Consider the following 10,885-nt stretch of genomic DNA (forward strand, 5'->3'; position numbering starts at 1 on the left):
GGTCTCTGCTGCCCCCGCCTCCTACTCATGCGCAGCCCCACTTGGCCCTGCCCTTCTAGCTCCAGGCCACTGTGTCCCTTCCCCCCAATTCCTTTCCCTCTCTGCAGAAGGGAAGAAAAGTAGCTCGTCTTCAGTGCCACCTGGTCCCTCATCACTCCAGATGGGCACCTCTAGTTCCACCTCCTCCTCTCCACAGCCAGGGTTGAGAGGGGAACCTTGTATCCTAAGAGGCAAGTAGGAGAGAGTCCTGACTGCAGAGTGATGGGTGGCAGGGGACTTGTTACCGCCCCCGCAGAACAGAAATGATCCTTCTTGAATGCCTTATACTCCGGGGCTTTCACATAAACCCTCTGGGGTAACTGAAATGATTCCTATTTTACAGATAAGGAAGGGGGAAGCAGTTAACTGCGCAGATGGTAGGTGGCAGTGCGGTAATTTGAACCCAAGTGTGACCACAAACCCCAGCCTCCGGTGGGAGAGTGTTGCTGTTTGAGCTATTTTGCGGGCCCCCTCCAGGAGACCCATGGGCCCCCCATCCTCAGCATGCCCGAAGCTCACACACAGTCAGCTCTGGGTGCCACGTGGGCCTGAGCCCCAAGCTGGGGCTCCACATCAAGCCTCTTTCAGACTGGTCTGGCAGCAAGATGGGGGGAAGCCAGGCCACAGGCCGCTCCACACTTCTCCCCAGATGGCTCCTGTCTGACTCCATGGCTGCCTTGTGCCATGTGTCACCTGGTGCCCGTGCCAGCCCCTCTTCCCTGGGCCTGCGTTCCAGAACAGACAATGGCAGAAACAATAACTCCAGCCGCCCCCTCGACAACCCTGCCATGAGGCTGCCATGGCGACGCAGCCCAGATAAAAACACGATGCTGCCAGTCACTGGGAGTTAATTAAATCTGTTGTTCTCCTTTTCGCGAGCCCACAGGAATTCTCAGGAATGCTCTGAGGGAGCTGGCACTAACTAGGAGGCCTCTTGGCCTGCAGGGCAGGAACAGCTCTGGGTCAGAAAAGGTACTTCTGGGGCTGAAGATGATGGAGTTTAGCTGAATTAGAAATAGAAATACCTGCCAAGGACCGTCTACTGCATGTCAGGCCTTGTTCTAGGCCCTGTCTGTGCAGAATCTTACGTGATCTTCAACACCACTTTCTCACTGGGGGTCATGCCCATTTGATAGATGAGACAGGCTCAGAGAGGGAAATGACTTGCCCCTGGTCACACAGCTAATAAGGAGAGGAGCTAAGATTTAGCCTGATTCTGAAGCCAAAGTCTGTGTTAAAACACTTTGCCCTGAGTGACAAGTGAGATGTACATGAAAAGTCCAGTGCATGTGAGCACTCGGTACATGAGGACTTGGGAGCTGTGTGGACACTGGGCAGAGTGGCCAGCTTGTAGCCATAACGTGCCTTCCTGTTCCTTCCCACCAAGGGCCTCGTGCCACCAGCCCTTAGCTCAGAGTGGGAAAAGGCTACAGGGTAGAGGAGAGATAGGATGGCAGCTCCAGGGTTATCAAGGCACAGAGAACATGGACCAAGCCCTAAGGAGCCCAGCTCTGCTGGCTGGGTGCTAGGGTGGACTGGGGCAGGCCACACCCAAGACCCACTGGGTGCTACTGTCCCCCTCCGCCGGAGGCAAGAAACACCACTGCGTTTTACAGACCATCATGGGTCTGAGAGAGGAAGGCTCTTGCCCAAGGACTCACACCTGAGCTGGCCCTCTGACCACCCCCGCGCCCCCCCACCGCCCCCACACCGGCTCTAGCACCAGTCTGAGTTGGGGCGAGGGGGTAGGGCTGCTGCTTCATGCAGTGGGGCCCCAGCAGGCCCAGAGGGCAGGAATCCCGCCTGAGGCCTCCTCCTGCCCTGTGACCGGCCCACAGGAGTCCTCAGTAGCTTCTCGTCTAATCCACAGTAGGGTCTCAATACGGAAACCGCAAGCGATTCATTCAGACCTTTCCAAATCCTCTTCCTGACCAGGCCAATCTTCTCAAAACCTCAAAGAGCTGCCTTTTTACCTTTCCACACCTCTGTGCATGCGCCTACCCATGTCTGGGGGCCCTTCAGACGCAGACCCTGCCTGTGGCCTCTTGCTCACAGCCACTCACCTTCCCCATTCCCCCAGACTGTTCACGGCAACACCTGCTGCTCAGCAGACTCCGCCTGTCTGCCGGGGGCGGTGCCTTCAGGGGGACTCAGCCTTAAGTCTGCCATTTTATGACTTTTCTGGGTTTCTTTCTCTTTTCTTACCTTCTTATGGACTTTTTAGGATTCCACTTTGTTTATTTGTAGAGTTTGTGAGCATATCCCTTTGTATGGTTTTCTTCAGCCACACACTCACTGGGGGCACACAGGGGGATGACAGTGAGACCCTGGGGGCGAGTTTCTTCACCTCCATGTTGCTTTAGTTTCCCCTTCAGTTACTGTGGTGAAGGTCACTGCTAATCCAGGCAAAGGGCTTGGAGATGCCCCACCAAACATCAGCACTGACGACAGTGGCTTTGGAGCTGGGGATGCACCAATGAGTGTCTGTCTCCAGGGTGCTCCCTGCCCGAGGGCTGGACACCACACAGTTCTTGCAATCATCCTACGAACTAGGTGAGCATTCTTCCCCTTGACAGATGAGAACACTTGGCTCAAAGACATTAAATGACAGCCAGGGTCACATAGATCTCTTATTCTAGAACCTGGTGTACTGCGACGCGCACCCACTGCATTGCTCCTCTGCATGAAGAACTCAGCACCCCAACCTTAAACCCCAAAGATCTCCTGCTGGGTCCTGTATTTCAGCAAAGGGCCCACCATTCACTCCATCCACAATCCTGTTGTCTTTACCTTCAGGGCAGTGTGCCTTCATCTGTCCACTTCTTTTCGTCCCCGTGCCACACTGCCTTGGCTGGGCCCCTGTCAGCATGCTTGCCAGTGTGCTCTCTCCTGTGCTGTGCTCCTGCTCATCTGTCCATGCTCCGCAGTGCCCATTTCCCCCAGGCCCTCTCCTGCCTGAACCCTGCAGTGACTCCCCACCACTTCAGGAGACAGCCAGCTCTTGGACATGGTTTAGATGGGTGCCCCTCAACCTGGAGTGAGCACCAGAACCACGTGGAGGGCTTGTTAAAATGCAGGGTGCTGGGCACTGCTCCCAGCGTTTGCTTCAGTAGGTGTAGGGTGGGGCCTGAGAGTTTGCATTTCTAACAAATTTCCAGCAGGTGCTGGTGTTGCTGGTCCAGGGAGCATACCTTGAGAACCACTGACCCAGACCATGGCTTCCGGGAGGAGCTGCCACGGCCTTTCAGCTTCACCTTTCAGCACCCCATCCTCTGCAGCAAGCCTGCGTCCATCTGCACTGCTGAGAGTTCTGCTTTCTCCCCTCCCCAGGCCTGCGACACCCCTTGCTGCTCTCACCCCAGTGCTCACAACTCCGCCTCATGGCCTCACCTGTCACTTCTCTGGACAAGTCAGCCCTGGGCCACCCCACCCCCCAGGGCTGGATGAGAAGCCCAGTGATCTCACTCACACGGTTCTGTAGTGGCCTTCATGCAACACCAGAAGCTGCATCTGTCTTGATCATCTGGCACACAGTAGGTCAAAAACCACTTGCTGAAGGAGTAACTGGAGGTGTCCAGTTACCTGTTTGGTCCTTCAGCCGTGGGACAGGGAATACCTCAAGAGCTGAGTCTGCGTCCAATTCATTCCTCAGAAATGTTGGCCATTCACCAAAATGTCACAGACAGCACCTACCACCTAGCTCTTGGTCCTTGCGAGATAGTCTGTAAGCGAGCTGAGGACCCATACGTTCTATGTGAATAAAAGGAAAAGACTACACGGGCACATTCCAGGGGCTCTGGAGTGGACAGAGGGAAGCCCAGGCAGCAGGGACTCGGGGTCACAAGGTGAAGCCCTGGATGTGAGGCCAGAGCTGATGGTCAAGTGAAAGGACAGGAAGTCAGACCAGGGGACAGAGGAGGAAGGGAGGAGAGTGTGATGTGTGGAGTGAGGGTGGGGTGGAAGAAGAAGGTGACTGCGAACCCCTCCTGCGTGCCCTGCATGTGCCAGGCCCACTGCTGGCCTCTTTACACTTGTCATCTCAGGGACACCCAGGAGGTGGTGCTGCCATCCCCACTCTACAGACAGGGAGCTGGGACCAGCGCAGGCCCACCAAGCCAGGTGGTTGTGAAGCCCAGGTGACTGCAAAGCTTGCTGTCCTGGGAGGAAGGGCATACAGGGAGGCACTGGTGACATTTTTACACTCCTCCCACACCAAGACAGATAATCTGAGGCCAGAGATGACAGGAATTGTCCCAGCTGCCACAGTCAGCAGGGTGTGGAGCTGGCCAGAGCCTCATTTCCAGCTAGGATGAGGTATGGGCCTGGCATCCTTGCCTGCACTCAGCATCTCTGTGACCTAACCCTGGCAGTGGGCCAGGAACTCAGGGCTTAGAAACTGCAAACAGGATATCAGAGACTGGGGCCCCAGGACCTGTGGGCAGAGAGGCCTTACTCGGGTCAGTGTCTACTGTACTCAGATCTGTCCCTCCAAGGGAGCTGGCCATCCCTCAGGGGCGGGGGACGGAGGCTGGGGAATGATGATACCCTCTTCTGAGGGGCAGCCCGGTGTAACGTGCAGAGCACTGAAGCAGGGGCCCTGGGTTCAAATCCTGCTTCTGCCCTGATGGGGAGTGACCTCATCCCATCCAGTCCTGTGCCTGAGCTGAAGTGTCTTCACACAGGGATGATGAGTGTGCCTGGCAGCGACAAGAGCAGAGCAAAACTGATGAGGGACGGGAAAATACTTCAAGACAGCGTACATGGTGCACGTGACAAACTAATCCTGAGAGGCTCAGATGAGGAACCCAGCCCCTGGCGCTCTATCACACAAGCCTGGGGGCAGTCCAGCAAAAACCACCATCACTTCACTATGGACGAGAGGTCTCAGCTTGTGGCTCTCAGGCTGGGCACAGTTCATGAATGTGTTTTCTTGGCCACAACTTTTTAAAATATTCTGGTTAGTTGGCCAACATTCAAAAATCAGGATATTTTACACAAGTCTAGATTTATGGCTCGTATTGAAAGTTGGACAATCTGGTCATACCAAGTCTACATTCTCACATGGTGACACAGACTGCAGCCAACTAGCCCCCCAGCCTGCCTCACTCATTCCATTGGCCTTTGGGCCCTGGAGGCATTTGAGTTTCCAATCCCTGAGCTAGCCTGAGCACCCACAGGGGCCAGCACTGCATGGACCCATCTTTGCTAAATTCCTTCTCCCACAGCCAGGGCTGCAAGCTGATCAGGCCACAGAACCCACAAATGAAGGCCTGGGCCTTGGGGGTTTCCCAGGGGACTGAGGTAACCCTCACTGCTCGGTCTCCCCCAGAGAGAAAGTGGAGGGAGGGAGGGAGCCAGCCCAGCAGCAGCACAGTCCTAGAGAGGATCTGGGGGAACAAGGATCTGGCTGATTTTGTTGGAAGAAGGAAAAGTATACCAAGGCCCGAAAGACACAGGGAATCTCCTCACATTCATAGGAGTGTGAAAGGTTAAGAATGCTCCTCCAGAAGGCTCTACAGTTCTGTTCTGCCTGGGTCACAAGAGATGGTGTGCAGCAGGCAAGGAGGGGCTGTGCCAGCAGACAAACCTGCACTGGAAACCTAGCCCACCACTACTGGTTGTATGACCTTGGGCAAGTCACTTCACCTCCCTGAGCCTTGGAGTCTTCATCTCTAAAATGGGGGATGATAAACTTACCTTGCACAATTATCATAAGGATTAGGAGATAATGGATGCAGAGTACTCAAGACAGGTCTCATATGGAGCAGGGACAGAATGAAAGGAGCCTGTGAATAATTTCAAAGGCACTCCTGCCTGTGGGAGGGAGACTCAGACCTGACTTAGGGCATCATCCTTCTAAGGGCATCTTATGCCAAGGCCTCAGATGCTTGGGATGATGGTCACCTCTGGTGCCCAGGACACCTCCCTGGATGGGAAAGGAAACCCAAAGGTGACTGTGGTCCCTGGGATGTTGGGTCTGAGGCCTGCGGTCAGGGCTGGCATCTGCTGAGTCAGGCCTGGGAGAGCTGGCAGGAGGGCCACTTCTCTCCCCAGCATGCTGCCCACTGAGGGGAGGTTGGAAGGGAAGCAGAGGTCATTTCCTCTGACTCAGCGGCCATTCTCCCAGAGGAGCTCCCCTGGAGGACAGGGCATCTCCGTGTGGCGCTGGCCTGCCTGTCGGCCAACCTGCATGCCACCCAGCACAGTCTGGGCTTTGTGCTCAAACAAGAAAGGGACCCTTGTGATCCAGACAATAAGCCGGGGTGCTCCTATTTGGCCTGGGCTTCAGCTTCCCTAGGTTAGCAATGTCCTTTCCTGTGCTCCTGCCCACGCTGCTCTCACCCCTTCCCAGAGAATGGTGGCTTGGAACACGGAACAGAGACCACTGCTGGCCCAAACTGCGGTCTGGCACATGCCCTGGCCATGAAGAGGAGAGATGCGAGCTTCTTTCCTCTCCCCTGGTAAGGAACATCGCCTCTGGGGCACCCAACCTGGGTCAGGCCATTTCGCAGTTGGGTGGTGGTAGTGGGGTGGGGAGTGACGGGGCAAACACCCCAAACCCAGCCTCCATGCCTCCTCCTCCCGTGGCATGACAGGCCCAGGGGCTGGGCCACCCCCACGTTTGCAGCCACCCCAAGAGCCCTGCTGCGACGACTGCAGCCACGTGGGAGCCAGTTCGTGCCCACGGGGCCGCTCGTCCCCCACCCCCACCCTCGACGGGCTGTGGAGGCAGGCAGACCCAGACCCGCGAGGGGGGAGTCCCCGCACCCCCTCTCCCTATGCGCCCTCGGGCTGTGGCCCCGTGTGTGGTGGGGGAGGGGTGGGAGGGGGCGTCGCCGCCCTGCAGCCGCGTTGCCGGGGAGCGCAACCCCGTTGCTGTGGCAACCGTTTCCAAGCGAACCGGTGGCTGCTCGCGCCCCGCTCTGGTTCCCTCGCTCACTGGCGCCCTCCCTCTCCCTCCCTCCCTTCCTCCCTCCGGTGAGGACCGGGGGAGGGGCTGGCCGGGGCGGGGGTCCGGGGCGGCGACCCTGGGCCAGGGCGTGGAGCAGCCCGCGGGGAGGAGCTCAGCCCTGGGACCATCTTCCGCCCGCGCTCCGGGCCCGTCCGGCCCGCCGCCGCCGCCGCCGCCGTGGTACTCACGGGCCCAGGCATCCTCCTCGAGCTCGTCCTCCTGGCTCGGGGCGAGCGGCGCGGGCCCCGCGGACAGAGCCCCCGGCCTGGGGGAGGCGGCGGCGGCCCGGGGGAGCTGACTGTGGACAGCGAAGGCGGCTCTGAGCGCTGGGATGGAGCGTGGGGCGCGCGCACGGGCGCGTACACGGCGCGTACCGAGCCCGGCGTGCGCGCGCGCGGCAGCCCGCAGACGGCCCCCACCCTCCGCCACTCGCCGCGGAGGAGGCTGTCCAGGGAGTCAAAGGCGAAGGACCTACCACCCACCTGCCGCGCCGAAACTGGGCAACAAGGGCGCCGGGCTCACCCTGCGCAGGGAATGTACACTCCACGCCGCACAGCTCCTGGCAATAAGCCATCTGGGCCGTGCACACGCAGGCAGACCCGGTGAACACAGGATGCTCAGCCAAGCAGCCGAGGTCGAGAACCCGGACACACACACACACACACACCCCCACACACACCTCTCAATCCGAAGAGCACACACATGTCCAGGCCCCGGCCATATCACACACACACACACACACACACACACACACACACACACACACACCTCTCAATCCGAAGAGCACACACATGTCCAGGCCCCGGCCATATCACACACACACCTCTCAATCCGAAGAGCACACACATGTCCAGGCCCCGGCCATATCCTGGCAGGCACTGCACACACAAAGTGGGCAGAGGTTGCAGTAGTAGGCTGGCACCGCAATGTAGCTTTAAACAGGAATACCTGGCCCCCCTCCTAACTCACGGCCCCTCCGTGTCCCCAGCAAGCATACGTCACCACACGCTGACTGATAAGTAGCACAAGGAGAATCCAGTGCTGGATCCATAGCCCTGGCTCCATGCACCCCGCTCATCCCCAGGGAATGGAGGTGAGCCCTAGTGAGGGCCCCATGGTCTAGGCTGAGTCTGAATCTGGCTGTCCACCAGCTTCTTAACTGGGTTCTCTGTTTCATCGCGGGAAATCATTGCATCCCATGGGTATCACTGTGGTGACCTGTGAATCCAAATACCCTGCTCCCTCGACGCACAGTGGACAGCTTCCCAGCCCGGCCATTTGGACTCCTTGGGTTTGGAGTCAGGCTTAACAATGCAAAGACACAAACACAGCTGTAGCATCTTGCTTCCAGGGTTTTGCCCTGATGAGAATGGGGTCTGCAACTAAGACCTGGAGTTGCCCCAGTTCTGGTTCTTCCTGTTTATCCGCTTCCCCCATTTTTTTTTTTTTTTTTTTTTTGAGGAAGATTAGCCCTGAGCTAACATCTGTGCCCATCTTCCTGTACTTTATATGTGGGACGCCTGCCACAGCATAGCTTGCCAAGCAGTGCCATGTCTGCACCCAAGATCCGGGCCGGCAAACCCCAGGCCGCCAAAGCGGAACGTGTACACCTAACCACTGCGCCACGAGGCCGGCACCCTCCCTGCGCCCCCATATCCTTTTAACACTTTCTAAGTTAGCTGGAGAACAGTTGCAACCAAAGTGTCACTTGCAACCAAAGATCCTTAACAGCCTCACCTGGGTCACACGCCCTAGATGTGCATGGTGTATGCGTATGCAGTGGGTGCAAGCCAGCCCCATCTAAACCATATAGACCGGGGGAGTGGGGGAGCAAGGATGGTTCACCAAAGGGAATTTGGGGTACTTTTATACATGCTGGGCAGACACCCCAACACAACCAGCTTAAACCCTTCAGGGATTCCTGTGCCTTCCAGATGAGACCCCTATATCCTTTTTGTGTGTGTGAGGAAGATTGTTGCTGAGCTAACATTTGGGCCAATCCTCTATTTTATGTGTGATGCTACCACAAGATGGCTTGATGAGCAGTGCTAGGTCCACACCCAGGATCCAACCCTGTGAACCCTGGGCCACCGAAGCAGTGTGCGTGAACTTAACCACTACACCACCAGGCCGGCCCCAACACATCCTTAAGACAGCTTTCAAAGCCTTGTGTGGCTGCATCTCACTGACCTCAGCTCCAGTCACCCTTCCATCACCCATCCATCCCACCCCATGTTCAGCCATCCTAAACCACTAGAGGCCCTGCACCAACCATTAGCTCCTCCACCTGGGAACATCTGACCTTCTGTCCTGGAGGGCAGCAACTCTGATACTTTTGGGGCCAAGGAGCCTACCCTGCTTGGTGTTAGCCCCCACCTCCATCCCCAGCCCTGTGGCTGTCCCAGCCCTGCCAGCTCTAGAATCACCTCTGCCACGGAGCTGATCACACTGGATTCCCACATCTGCCTCCCTCCCAGACTGAACTCCAAGCTGGTGGGGGCCTCATCTCCGTCTGGATCCCCAGCTTCCACCCTAGAGCTGGATGGAGAGGGGAGCTTAGGGAAGGCTCGTAGGGAAGTGAATCCTGACCTTCCTCTGCCAAAGGGCCACTGTAAGCTTTAAGGTGAGTGGAACCCGAGCCAAGAAGTTCCCTGAATGCCTCCCTAGCCCAAGAGGGAGCTTGGTGGGAGGTTTGGACCCACGCACAGGCAGTGTGCCCCAGGGACCTATCCGTCCACCTGGCACTCACTCACCCTTGCACACCTGTGCCCACAGCTGGGCTTCCACCTCTGCATGCTGACCTCCTCACTGCCCTACCGCCCCTCAGGCCGAGCCTAGAGCAGAGGGGCAAATGCTCCTTAAGCCTCAACCTCATGCCTCAGGGGTAGGATACAGCATCTTCATCTTCAGCTCACTTCCTCTCCACTGTGCAACAGCCACTCATCAGCTGGAAGCCTTGAGTAAGGCCCTCTCCCTACCCCGTTTCCCTCAAGTTAACGGAAGAGGCAGCACACACTGCACACCATCAAGAGCTGAGCTGGCACAAGGGGCCCCTTCTGCCAAGTCGGTGCTTGGAGCCTTCTCGCTGCCCTTGACATAGCCGTCAACTCCCCCATCAGGCGAGTCCTGCCAGTGACCTAGGGACCCAAGGGGGTGACTGCTGCTTTGGTGGTGGATTCTCATGGCTGTCCTGCAAGGCCATGAGTATCACACCCATTTTTCCAGACAAGGGAAGGGAGTATGCAAAGCCAGCTTGAAAAGTGGCCAGGCTGGGACTTGAACCCAGAACTGTCCAACTGCAAAGCTCATGTGGCCCCTGTGGCACAGTGCCCAGCCCAGAGGCAATGAATAAACCCTTATGGTGGTTACCGGGCATCCCTAGGGGCTGGGGCTACTGGCAGGCTATGAAGCAGCAACAGGTCTGTGAAGTCTGGAACAGACTTGTGGTCAACAGACTGTCACCCACGAGTCTTTGCATGGGTGGAATACTATGGAATGCTCCCTCAATCCCTCCCTGTCTCCCAGATGAATACGTCCTCTCAAGGCCCAGTTCACTTGCTATCTTCAAAGAACCCTCCCTGATGCCCATGCGGCTGGTCCTCATACACCCCTGCCACAGCCTAACTCTCAGCATCACCACTGTCTCGTCTCCGCCCAGCCACATTTACTGCCTCAAGGGCAGAGCAGAGGGACGGCTCGAACGCATGTGTGCTGGCCCTGGGCCGGGCACATGGCAAGCATCTAGCTAAGACAGGTCAGGCAGGTGTTCCTAACCGCAGCTCCCACCTCACTCCAAGCCCACAACCAGGGTGGAGGGGACACCACCAGCTGAGCCTGCCTCACCAGCATGGGCGGAACCAGACCCAGCCCCTAGTGGGGAACCAAGGCTTCTTC

This window comes from Equus caballus, chromosome 14, assembly GCF_041296265.1.
Source record: "Equus caballus isolate H_3958 breed thoroughbred chromosome 14, TB-T2T, whole genome shotgun sequence".
Taxonomy (NCBI): Eukaryota; Metazoa; Chordata; class Mammalia; order Perissodactyla; family Equidae; genus Equus; species Equus caballus.